General features: G+C 35.7%; 2 protein-coding genes across 5 annotated transcripts in view; both read right to left on the reverse strand.

The window, feature by feature from the left end:
• LOC138698490 (uncharacterized) overlaps nucleotides 1-13,596 on the reverse strand; it is a 713,766-nt gene that overhangs the window by 465,820 nt on the left and 234,350 nt on the right. The window lies entirely within an intron of this gene.
• LOC138698488 (serine-rich adhesin for platelets) overlaps nucleotides 1-13,596 on the reverse strand; it is a 107,677-nt gene that overhangs the window by 42,157 nt on the left and 51,924 nt on the right. The window lies entirely within an intron of this gene.

Consider the following 13,596-nt stretch of genomic DNA (forward strand, 5'->3'; position numbering starts at 1 on the left):
TGAGAGTTGTAGTTTAGACGATTCTAACAGGGTGATGCTTTTGGATACGATTTTAAAATTAGAATCAATGAACAGAATATCTTCCAATAGCTGTTCAGAAGGCAATGATTTTACAGCTGCAACAGCGGAACTGTCTGTGCTATCCAATGCATCAATTACCTCCATTATTTTGCAGTAATATTCTGCATAATAAGTAACAGCATCCAACCACGTTTTCCAAAGGGTCAAGACTGGCTGCGGGGGTAAAGGTATTCCAGAGGCAATTGTTTGGAACAGCAACACTCTCATTGTAGTATGTTTGATTGAATTCTTGTCTGCACTGAACAAATGTTAAGCTTTGACTATTCCAACCACAGTAATGCAAAAACAAGTGCTTACATAGGTATACATTAGCTGTAGCTGCTCTATCTATTTGGACCGGTCACAACTCTTTAACATGAACTGCTTATACTACGAGACCAGGACGTCGTCCACCTCCTCTATACTACCGTACATCGGCAACCTGATTGCATGCTGCGTGTGGCAATTCAACGAAGTCTAGTTATGTACTATGAACGCGGATGAATACCAACAGTAATACCGAGGTAGTCTGTTCTTGTAACAAGCTGGCGTCACTTGAGGTCGTAGTTGTTTACGTAAGCACGTGGTACTGAAGTATGGCTTCGGTATCCTCAACTGTCCATTGTGAAGACATAATACTTAAAAATAATTTAATTGCAGTAATTATAAAGTAAATGTTTCCTACACAAACGAAGGCAGAGTAGTGAGGTTAGGCCTACTTGTCGAGTAACGGGAAATGTTTAACATGAAACAGAATGTACAACAGTAGGCGGGAACACGTACTGAGAATCTATGGTGCCAAACAGTGGCCAATGAAGCCTCACTTCAGTCACGTGCTATTGTTTACATTAGGATTTTTCTTACAGCGAAAAGACTATAGGTACCGGATTTTTATGTAATATCAAGGGGTGAAATATGTACATATTTATGTAAGAAAATAAGCTGAATATGTACCAAAATATGTAAAATCATGAAAATATTTAATGTCAATCCTTGGTAAGAATAAACATGAGTATATAGTATATACTGGACTTTTTTTAGTATATACTATTGTTGGTAAGAATAAAAACACTTGAGTACCTACTCATTTTTGATTACATACTCATAATATGGAAGCATTAGAATATACTCATAACATTGAAGCATAGTAGAATATACTCAAGCGTCCATCTTGTACAGAATATATACTCATGTTGATAAGAATAAAAGCTAGTATATTCTCACATTTGTAAGTTCGTTCTCATGCTATTCTGAGTATGGTTTGTAGCAGGCTCAATTTTGAATATTTGTTGATTTGTGTTCAGTTTAAAGTTAAATAAAAAAAATGACAATTTATGAACGATATAGTACCTCATGGAAAAATATAGAAAAAGAAGTGAACTTCAGAAGCCTTTAACGCTTCACAAAAGTGAATGTGAAAAAGATTAAACACGTATTTGTTATTCATAAAAAACATAACCTATAAAAATATAAATGGCTATCAAATTATAAGGTTAGATCGTATTGTTAAATATAATTAACAATTACAGTTCATTTTGTAAAATTTGAATTGCAAAATCCAATTACTTGTAACTTTAAATTATATATATATATATATATATATATATATATGTGTGTGTGTGTGTGTGTGTGTGTGTGTGTGTGTAATAAAAAATAGAATTAGCATAACTGGAATTCTAGAAATGGATTGTAATCTCTATCCAACATCGCGTAATGACGATTTCCCAGTACTATTTTCTTGTGTCCCGTTTATTAACGTCACTTATCTGATTCACTCTCTCTTTCATGTTTATTTATTTATTCATTTATTTATTTACTTATTTATTTGTTTATTTAATTAATTTATTTCATTATTTAATTAATTCATTTATTGTTTATTTATTTATTTACACTACAGCATGCGGATAGCATGTGAAAGTCTATAAATAAAACTGAGCATCGCGGTGCAATGTGGTCAAAGAGGATAGGTAACACGAGTACATACTAACTTTTAAATGATCAAGAAGGCTGTAAAGATGAGTATATATTCGCGTTAGGTAGAATGTCTTTATTCTTACGAATATGAGTATGTTCTAGTGGTTACAAGTATATAATCACAGGAAGTGCTCATACTCATAAGTATAAACCTTGAGAAAGTGCTTAAGCTTTATTCTTACTACCCAATATCTGCGCTGGTTTGTATTGTTAAGCCTAGATATTTGTAGTCTGGTACAATTTTTAATTTTCTGTTCTTCATGACGATTTCTGCTTCTGGTGCACTTCTGCCGTTTCTGAGTATCAACATTTCTGTCTTGTCCACATTTATATCAAATTTGTTTCTATTGCACCATTTTACCATGATGTTTATTGTTTCTTGTAACTTTGTAAGGTCTTTAGATCCTACTACTATGTCGTCCGCTTATGCGTATGAGATTATTACCTTCTTGATTTTTACAATACAGAGTAGTTCTATGATAAAAGTTGCCTTTTGTTCACTCATATTTACAGTGGGCGGTAAGGGGTGAGTGCCTATTTTACTTCCTGGAACTAAGATGTTATGTTTCGTCCCGAAATATAACCTTTCTCGGGTACGTAAAAAGACTTTTTAAATCTGTGCATTTCAAATTGTAAACTTCCTCAGCAGAAAATTTCTTTTTCCTTTCAAAGAAGTAAAAATAATTCTTCTTCTTCTTCTTCTTCTCCTTCTTCTTCTTCTTCTTCGTCTTCTTCTACCGCATGCCTTAGACTAATTAGCCTGTTGCGTCTCCAAATTGGTCTATCCATCTCTTATGAGGTCTTCCTATATTTCTTCTCCCTCTTGGTTTATACCTCAAAGCTTTTCTTGGGTATCTTTCTTCTGGCATACGTTGTACGTGTTCTAGCCATTTATTTCTAAAATTCACAATTCTTTAATTTATATTGTATATATTTAGCTCCTTTCTTATCATTTCGTTTTTTATTCCATCTTCTCTTGTTACTCCTAATATTGACCTCAAAAGTCTCATCTCCGTTGATTGAATTCTACTTATATCTGTCTTCTTTAATGTCCAGCTTTCGCTGCCATATAGACATATGGGTATAGCCATTGTCTTATAAAATTTAATCATTGTCTCCTTTCCTGTTTTATTTTTAAATGTTCACTTCATGTCATTCGATGGGAAATATCCCATTTTAATACAAGATGCAGGTAGGCCTACTTCAATTTCAAAACAGTACTCATGACAGGTTTCTCTAATTATGTCAATTATAACGTACATATATTTTACCAACAGTGCTGAAGAGATCATGTTTTTTGTCTGTGTAAAATGTTCAGCCATATTTGCTTATCGCAAAAGGGTTATTTATAGAAGAGGTGACAGTCTGAACCTCGTACTCGTGTAAATGAATCAGAAAGACCGCTCAGAAAGGACAAGGGCAAAGAAAGTTGGCCTCGGAATTTGTACTTTTAATTGCGTCATTTATGAAACGAGAGTCCGATGGAATTCATCAGAGTTCTCAATCAAAACAACATTAAATTTGACCGATACGAAATTGATTTATGTGTGTATATTATGGCACACGCACGCGTACTCCGCCCCCACACACACATACAGTACATCGATACATACATAAATTTATTAAAACAGAATAGGTCTTAAGCTAAAGAATTAAATTTATTTTTATACCTAACTAAACATTTAATTTCTGTCATGTTTCGTAATAGTACATTATGCAACGAGCCTATAACGATACTAATTAAGAAGCGAGTATGGATGTTTATGAAACGAGCGCAAGCGAGTTTCATAATTTTCATACGAGCTTCTTAATTACCATTATAGGCGAGTTTCATACGACTTTTTATGCTCGACCATATTTCTAACTTGAAATTATTCATTTTATTTGTATCTAACTGACCTTGAGCAATACCTCGTAAATTGTGAGATGTGCGCAGACGCGAAAGTATTGGTTTTTTCCGAGGAATAGATGTCCACATTGACCTTGAGAGCCTATAAGAATCTACAGAGTAAACTAAATATTAACTTTGATATAACATTGAAATTAAATTAGACATTCAAAAACGAGATGACAAATTGAATTTATTTGAATATTATTTACAATTAACGCTAATTATTACAGTAACAGAACATAACCTTCTGCGACAGTATTGGATTTCCAGCCTCCGTGACTTTTCGCTAGTTCTCTTTCGATTGCATATCCGAGAATAATCGATACTTGCGGTTTTATAACGGTACAAAGCTGACTTGTCAATGGCTGAGGTTTTATAACGGTACAAAACTGACTTGTCATTGGCTGAACACCTGTACTTTAATGAGTCGGTGTACTTTAATGACATGCATTAAAGGACTGCTACCAGGTGTATAATTACTACATTTCGGCATGGTCGAGCATAAAATATGTTATGAGTTCAACTCTGTACGTGACACCGTCCATAAGGGTCATACTGAAAACCATTGTCATAAATCTCAATTTTTATTTTTTAGACAAACCAGGTACATCACCTTAATCTACAGACTTTTCTGTCGCTTTTCAACATAGTCTCCATTTTTTTACAACATTTTTCCCGCCGTTCTGTATGTTTGAAAATTCCCTTGCTGTAAGAAGTCCCTTTCATCTTCCCGAAGATACTGACGCACTGCTTTCCGGATGTCCTCCAGCGTCTCGTAGCGTTAACCTTTCAGCTGCTCCTTTAAAGAATCGAAAAGATGGTAGTCGGAGGGTGCCAAGTCGGGACTGTAGGGAGGTTGCGGAAGAGTTTCCCACCCAAGTGTTCTGATTTTCTCCACGGTGACACGATCAGTGTTATCGTGTGGCAGGATGATCTTTCCAGGACGTTTCTCGCGCAATGCACGACGGAGCTTCAAAACTGTTTGAATATAGCGGACAGCATTTATGGTCTGTCCAGGTTCAAGAAATTCAACCAAAATGCATCCCAGAACTCATCCTTGTTGCGTTCCGTGGAGGAAGTTCGAGGGCGACCGCTATGAGGCTCATCTTGGATGCTCGTGTTCCCATCTTCGAAATGTTTCACCCATCTCCTAAGACAGCTGGCGCCCATGCACACATCTTCGTATTCACTCTGAAGTCTGAGGTGAATTTCAGCAGCAGATTCTTCTTCTTTAACAAGGAATTTAATGACAGCACGCTGTCGAAAGAACCATCGTTGTCGACCATTTTGCAAACATTGCCTGTGGTCACATGATAGAAGTTAATGACGTCACAATATATCAATACATAGTGTAAAGACTGTATATTATGATCATATAATCGATTTTGTTACATTGTTGAAATTGGAATTATAGCAATGTGTTGCTCATGACTTTCAGTACGAACTGAATAATTTCAAGGGAAAAATTGTTCCGGGGCCGGGTATCGATCCCGGGACCTCTGGTTGAACGTACCAGCGCTCTTACCAACTGAGCTACCCGGGAACTCCACCAGACACCGTCTCAACTTTTCCTTTTATATCCACACAACTCGCGTGGGCTGACGAAACGCCAGAGACCCACATCGAGTGCACACAATCTCTGTGTGACTTGGAATTGTGGTTTTCTGTTAACGTATACAGTGACGTATATATTATGCAAATCTAGTCTTTCAGGTAAAGCTCCCTGTAAAGCAGATTTGAATAATTTCAATAATTTGCATAATATATACGTCACTGTGTACGTTAACAGAAAACCACAATTCCAAGTCACACAGAGATTGTGTGCACTCGATGTGGGTCTCTGGCGTTTCGTCAGCCCACGCGAGTTGTGTGGATATAAAGGGAAAAGTTGAGACGGTGTCGGGTGGAGTTCCCGGGTAGCTCAGTTGGTAAGAGCGCTGGTACGTTCAACCAGAGGTCCCGGGATCGATACCCGGCCCCGGAACAATTTTTCCCTTGAAATTATTCAAATTTGCTTTACAGGGAGCTTTATCTGAAGGACTAGATTTGCATTTCAATACAATCCTCTGTATTAGTGGAAAAATTAATCGTTTCGAGCATCTATTCAAAACAACGGTTACATGCAATTAATCGCGAAAACAGGTGGTTAGAATTTACAGTCAACGGCTGAGGAAAGGAAAGGGATGGAGTCCCATGTTTAGCCCGGTACATTTAAACAGTAAAGAAATGTCCAACATTCTTAGATTAGTATAACTTATACTGCGTATCATAATTATTCAACGTTCATTTTCAACTGAAGCTATTAAAATAATGACATAATTAGGTCAAATGGTGATACTGAAGCCAGCAGTCCAATGATAAAGGCAAGGGAAATCTCAAAGTATATATCGGACTGTAGTCTCTCTAGTAAAAATCTGTCAGCCGACTGAACTGCGATTGATCTTGTATGGAAATAACAAAAAGGCGTGCTGGAATAACAATACAAACAAGTCGTAAAAAACACTGAGTCAATGTTTACTCTGCAATACAAGACTGAAAGGTTCACTTCTAAACAAATAAGCTTTTGTTATCTGTTGGAAAGAGTGAAACATTATTGTACCCGGGTCCACAAAGGTAGCTTTTCAAACTTTGAACTCCACACACTAAAAAATGTCACGTCATATTCCGTTCTACAGCCATCTGTCAGCATTATGGGCTTCACATCATCACCGCAACAACCCAATTCAGTCCAGCAAGCTTCCTATGTGAACTTACTTACAAATGGCTTTCAGAGAACCCGGAGGTTCATTGCCGCACTCACATAAGCCCGCCATCGGTCCCTATTCTGAGCAAGATTAATCCAGTCTCTACCATCATATCCCACCTCCCTCAAATACATTTTAATATTATCCTCCCATCTTCGTCTTGGCCTCCCCAAAGATCTTTTTCCCTCAGGTCTTCCAACTAACACCCTATACACATTTCTGGATTCAACCATTCGTGCTACATGCTCTGCCCATTTAAAACGTCTGAATTTAAGTTCCTAATTATGTTAGGTGAAGAATATAATGCGTGCAGTTCTGCGTTGTGTAACTTTCTACATTCTTCTGTAACTTCATCCTTCTTAACCCCAAATCCTAGGGCATTCGAAAAGTAATGGCAATATAGTTACTGTTTCTCACTAAATTTATTTAGATTGCTTTCGGCATTACATATTTCAAATATAGACCCCCTGCCATGTCAACAGTACGTTGACAAATCCTTGGAAGACGGCGGACTCCATCTGCAGCATCATTTCTGGATCTCTTTTTCACTGATCGATCTAAAGCTATTAGGATGCCAAGTTTTGATTCAAAGCGAATGCCTCGCTTCCATCCATCTTGCAATAGTTCGGTACGGTAGTACTTCTCTTCCATAAGCTTCTTGTATTGCCGTAAAGCACTGGGTTGCATTTTTTCCTCTTGCACCTTGTATTTTTATGAAGCATCTTTGTTCATACCTACTGAACATTTTTAGGACGATATTACTTAATACAAATCAGGAACAATCCCTGTATTCACAAAATATGGTTACTTAAAGAGTTTTAATAGTCCACATTATGCAACAATCGCTCCTCCATTAGCACTAAAATATTTCGATGTTCACCGCTAGGAGCGTTGATTTACAGTATTGTTGTCATTACTTACTGAATGCCCTAGTATTTTTCTATCACCTTATTCTCGAACACCCTTAACCTCTGTTCCCCTCTCAAAGTGAGAGTCCAAGTTTCACAATCATACAAAACAACCGGTAAGTAACTGTTCTATAAATTCTAATTCTATATATTTTCTAATATTTATCGGTTTCGTAAGACTTTTTTTTTGTAAGAGATAACAATATTTAACGAAATGCTGCTCTTTTACTGGGTATATTGAGAACTATTTTTCAAGATAATCGGTTACAAATGAAATTGGATTTTACTAATAGTGGCTGAATCGAACGTGAAAAAATCAGGGGACTTAAGAAATATATAGTATTATTAAATTAAAACAATATGAGTTACAAAATATTAAACCAGTACCTTAGGCTCTTTTTAGAAATTAATTTAGTGTATCTAGTCATGCTATGTTAACGATAAGCAAGATGAGTTAAGAAACCCCACTGTGTGTAACTGGGTGCTCGAAATGTGTATGATGGAAATATGAATGGAAAAGAACTCGACATAAACAAGTCAGACTTCACATACGAGTTTGTTTACTACATATGATGTTTTAGAGTTGCAAATATGCGGTGGAAGCCTTAGATCAGCGTTTCTCAAACTATGGTCCGCGGACCACTTGTGGTCCTCGAGTTCTGGCCTTGTGGTCCTTCAAAAAAGACAGAAGAAAAATAAAATTCAAACGAATTGCATATCACACTATAGCTGAAAATCTCAGAGTTTGAAAATGACACATGGAAATCGCCTATCCTTTTTTTTCTCCCAGTACTAATATTTTATGAAATTTCTTACCCTACCCGTCTACCGACTTCCCACTCTACTCTCAGCAACAAAAGAGGGATTTAAAGCACTATGAACGTGTTTCTCGCCATCTTCTGCTGCATATCTGGCGCCGAGCCTGTAACCCAGCCAGGGATCACCCGTATTCATAACAGAGGACCAAAGTAACAGAGGAACCTTTTCATGTATTGATGACTTTCTTAATAGTTTTTCCGACACCCAATATGCACATTGAAATGGGCACGTACTGTACGTCGTACACCAATAATATAACGTGCCAAATTGCATCTGTACTTGTTGAAAATCGGGCACGTTTCTGCATTTATTTATTTATTTATTTTTTTTTTTAATATTGCAGATGACGATATAAGAAATTTTAGACTCCACCTATTTTAAAATCCGACAGGTTTACTTTTTACACTTGCGTGTTTAGTCTCTAAGTGCCGTTTCAATTTTGCGGGTTATAACTCTTGTAATATTTACGAAAGTATTTTTTTCTTTGAATAGCTACCACTAGGATTAGATATGTCTTTAATGGCACTATAATTAATATATTTCTTTACACACAGCTTCTGATATTAGGACTGCCTAAATGAAACTATCTTCATGTTTCTTTCTTTTCAAAGATCCGGATCGAAGCAAGTTTTCCATTATTTATAATGGGCACTATTTAACAGAGACATGGACAACTACTAGCGTAAGAAAGATTTCAAACAACTAACTGCTAACAAGCAAGCGATGACTCAACAATGCACAGAATTTGTTATACGTTACTTGTGATTGGCTACAAAAATATAATTAGAAAAGTATTATAGTTAATCAATTCTATTTTAAAATATAAGTGTACTGGTATTAAAATATATTACAAAAAAGAGAAAAGTTGCTTTCGAAGGGAACAAGAGTAAGGTGGTCCGCGGAGTTGTTCTGACTTAAAAAAGTGGTCCCCCACTTCAAAAAAGTTTGAGAAACGCTGCCTTAGATGAATGACAAAATAGCGAATAAAAAAACAAAGAAAGAAAGAAAAGGAAAAGGGCAAGCAAGGGAAGGGAACTAGAAAGAATGAACAAAACTAAAAAAATATAAACCATGAACAAAAGAAAATAAGGAAAAAAGAAAGAAGACTGAAAACGAACCAAAAGGGGCAAGAGATAGTAAAGTAACCAAAGAGATGAAGATACAAAAACCGAACCAAAGAGAGATAAAAAGAGGAGAAAACGAATCAAGAAGAGAAACCGAGAGAAAACGAACTAACAGAGGTCAAGAGAGATAACTAACCAAAGACAGGAAAAGAGAGGAAACGAGTACAAGAGAGGAAAACAAAGGAAACTATCCAAAGAAAAAGAGATGAAATAAACCAAAAAGACGAAGAGAGAGAAAACGAATCAAAGAGAGGAAGGACAAAACAAACAAAAGAAAGAAATAGAGAGAAAACGGACCAAAGAGAGGAAGAGAGAGAAAACGGACCAAAAGGGGGAAAGGCGAGAAAACGAGCTAAAGGGAGGAACAGAGAGAAATATAATTAAGGAGAGGAAGAGAAGGAAATGAACAAAGGAAAGAGAGAGAAAAACGAATCAAAGAGAGAAAAAGTGAGAAAATGAACCAAGGAGAGGAAGAGAGAGAAAACGAACCAAATAGAGTAATAGAGAGAAAATGAACCAAAGAGAAGAACAGAGAGAAAAGGAATAAAATATGAAAAGAAAAAGAAACAAACAAGGAGAATGAACCAACAATAAGAGAGAAAAAATTAATGAAACAAAAAAATCATAAAACAATGAAACAAAGGAAGGGAGGTGAAAGGTGTAAATGAAAACATCAAACATAGAATAATAAGCAGCTAAGGTAATGTACAGATTAATGCAGAAAGGAGGCATCGACTCGGCAGTCGCTGGGATGTGTTTTGGTCCAGTAGACCAAAAAATCGGAATACTGTTCGTTGGCCTGGAGAATGCGAACGCCGATACCTTATGCCTTGCAACGTGTAATTACTTAAATTACGTGTTCTGTTGGAAAGAGAAACTGTGACCTCTGCATAAATAATTCCCACACGATGCGCAGTTTTGGCGAGGTTAACTTCCATTGTTTTTTAGCATTCTTTGTATTTGACGTCACATTATCGCTGGTAAATAACAGAAGTGCATTATTACGAAACAGGTGAGCAGTTGGAAATGAACCAAGTTGACAGACGCGACTGTCATTTTGTTGAGCACACAACCACGAAGAGAAGCCAAGCTTTGCGGTGATCAAAGTTTGTCCATCAGGTCAACGCCCAGTGTCACGGCGGCTATAGATTTGCACGTTACAGGATATGAATGCTAACGGGAGGAAATTGCTTTGGCCGGAGGTAAAGAAAAAGGTACGCTTTAGTTTCCCGTATTGCATACAACAGACGTCTTTACTATTAAAACAATAATAATAATAATAATAATAATAATAATAATAATAATAATAATAATAATAATAATAATAATAATATGCGTTACAAGAGCGATATGTTGAAGTTTTCATGTTCGAGGAAAAGATTGAAAAAGCGAAACGTAGTTGAGCTTTTTTAATTTCCGAGAATTGAAAGAAAACATACCGCTCGTGTATCGTACATTATTTTGTGCGAAGATCGTTTATTACATACCTGAAAGAGGAATTTCTAATTAGTTGCAATGAAATCTCCATCTTGGTTTCTGTTCAATGACGGTAAATTTGCAAAACAAAAACATCTATCTTCAACATTGTTGCTTAAAAATGTTTTCTGTGTTTACTATACTCCAGCAGGCCGTGATATACGTCTGTCTTTTTTTTCCCCCAGTCTATGATGAGTCTGGAATCTTGTTGATTTTTTCACGGCTTCCTTAATGTTACTTGCATCACGAATGCAGTAACTTTAATGGAGTTGTAGAGTTTACCTAATTTGTGCAAATATTTAAAAACAATAATTAACAGTGCAATTTAGGTGAAATTGCAGTGGTAAGTTTCCAATTTATAATTATTACTATATTGAACGTCTCTAAAAATAATATGTTTAAAAGCCTAAAGCAGTAAAATCAATATGTCACTTAAGCGGTAAGAAGAGGGAAATTGTTATGTGTGTTAGGTTGGGATTACTGAATGTGGAATTTTAGACTTTCCGCGGATTGGTTTTGTGCGGAAGCCAAGCAAATACGCACGATCTCGCAGAAAATATTTTACTTCCTTCATAAATTGTACAGTACAGTTACTGGCTTTTCAACATCACTGCTTCTCTGAAAATTATCCAATGCGTAACAGAGACGTTTTATAAACAGTCGCCGTTCATACTATCTGTGTATACGTCGTTCCATAATGTCTGACAAGAGAAGAAAACATTGCCGGCAGAGGAGGAGAGAAGTATAATTGCTATTCAACCAATCCCAGAGGTCTCATTCCACGCTTGACTTGAAGTTAGGCGGTCTGAAGCGTTCTATCTCCGCCCAACGTGGAATGAGACCCTCTGCCATTGGTTGAATAGAAATTATATTTGTCTCCTCCTCTGCCGGTAATGTTTACCTCTCCGGTTAGGCATTATAGAACGAAGTACAGTCATATGGAAAGAAAGGGAAAAACATAAAAACAACAAAGAGAAGAGAAAATAATATGATTAATGATTTCTCTATAAAAATACCTTTTCGCATTAATCAAAAGTAGTAAAAGTAGCAATTGCACTAGTAGTAGTAGTAGTAGTAGTAGTAGTAGTAGTAGTAGTAGTAGTAGTAGTAGCAGCAGCAGTGGTAATATTAGTAGTAGTACTAGTAGCAGCAAATAACTTGCTGACAAGCATGTAACAGGAATTTAGACTGACGTACTGTACTCACTGAGAAATACCGATTCAGCTATTGCAGTGTACTGGCAATATGTCAACAACTGCTAACCTGGATGCAGTACGGTATGATGACATGGAAGAAATAATTAATAGGCATACGTGAACCTAAAATTAAACATAAATATGAAAGTTATGGAATAAATTTAGATGTTTTAAGTAAAAAAAAAAGGAATAATTAATTTAAAAATTTCATGGTAGAAAATTGTGAAAAGGAGCAGATAAATAAGTTTTAAAGTTGTAATAGTTATCACGATTGGTTTAAACAGGCACTAAAAATCAGACGTAAGTGCAAGTTTGAACAATTAATTACTGAGATTTGCGATAAATTAATTAGTTTAGGAAATTGTATATTTATTAGGTATAACTACTTTTGTACATAGATCATTTTTTTAAATGATCAAGTTTTGTACTTTTGTGAACTAATATCAATAAATCTATCACTATCACTAGTAGCAGCAACAGAAATTGTTGTAGCAGTAATAGCAGCGATTGTAGTACCTAGTTGCACTGTAGTAAATGCAATAATAGTAGCAATAGCAACTGCAATGTTAGTACAGTATTAGTAATAGTAACAATCGTAGCAGTAATAGTAATAATAATAGTAACAAATTTCAGCAGTTAATAGTAGCAATTGCAGTTGTAACAGTAATTTTCAACATTGATAGTAGGTAGTAGTACTGTAGCAGCAAGTGTACCAGTAATAGTCTTAGTGGCAATTTCACTAATAATAGAAATAGCCACAATAGTATCAATAAGAATGCAGTAGTTGTAGCATTAACAATATGAATTACACTACTAGTGCTAGCAGTAATAGGTAGCAATTAGAATAGTAGTAGTAACAGTAACTTGGAGAAGTAGTAGGCCTAGTAGTAGTAGTAGTAGTAATATTAGAGACTTTGTAGCAATAATGGAAGCAATTTATTGTAGTATTAATAATTGGAGTGATAAGAAAAGCATTAGTAACAGCTAATATTAGCATTAGCGCTAGTATTAGTAATAGCAGCAGTGAAAATGATAGCAATTGCAGTAGTTGTAACAGTAATAGTATCAATTGCAGTAGTAGAGCTACCAGTAACAGCAATTAAAATAGTAGTAGTAATAGTAGCAATTGGATTAGTAGTAATAGTAGCAGTGATAGTAGCCATTTCAGTAGTGATATTAGTACTAATAGTATCATTAATAGTAATATTAGAAGCTTTGTACCAATAATGGGAGCATTTATTTTAGTAATAGTAGCAGAAGCAGCAATTGTAGTAGTAAAAGTAGCATTAGTAACAACAGTAGAAGCAACAATAGCAGTTGCAGTGGTAATGGTAGAAGTAAAAATAGTAAATATTAGTGCTAGCCTAGTATTAGGAATAGAGTACTAGATATGATAGAAATTGT

This window comes from Periplaneta americana, chromosome 4 (assembly GCF_040183065.1).
Source record: "Periplaneta americana isolate PAMFEO1 chromosome 4, P.americana_PAMFEO1_priV1, whole genome shotgun sequence".
Classification (NCBI taxonomy): Eukaryota; Metazoa; Arthropoda; class Insecta; order Blattodea; family Blattidae; genus Periplaneta; species Periplaneta americana.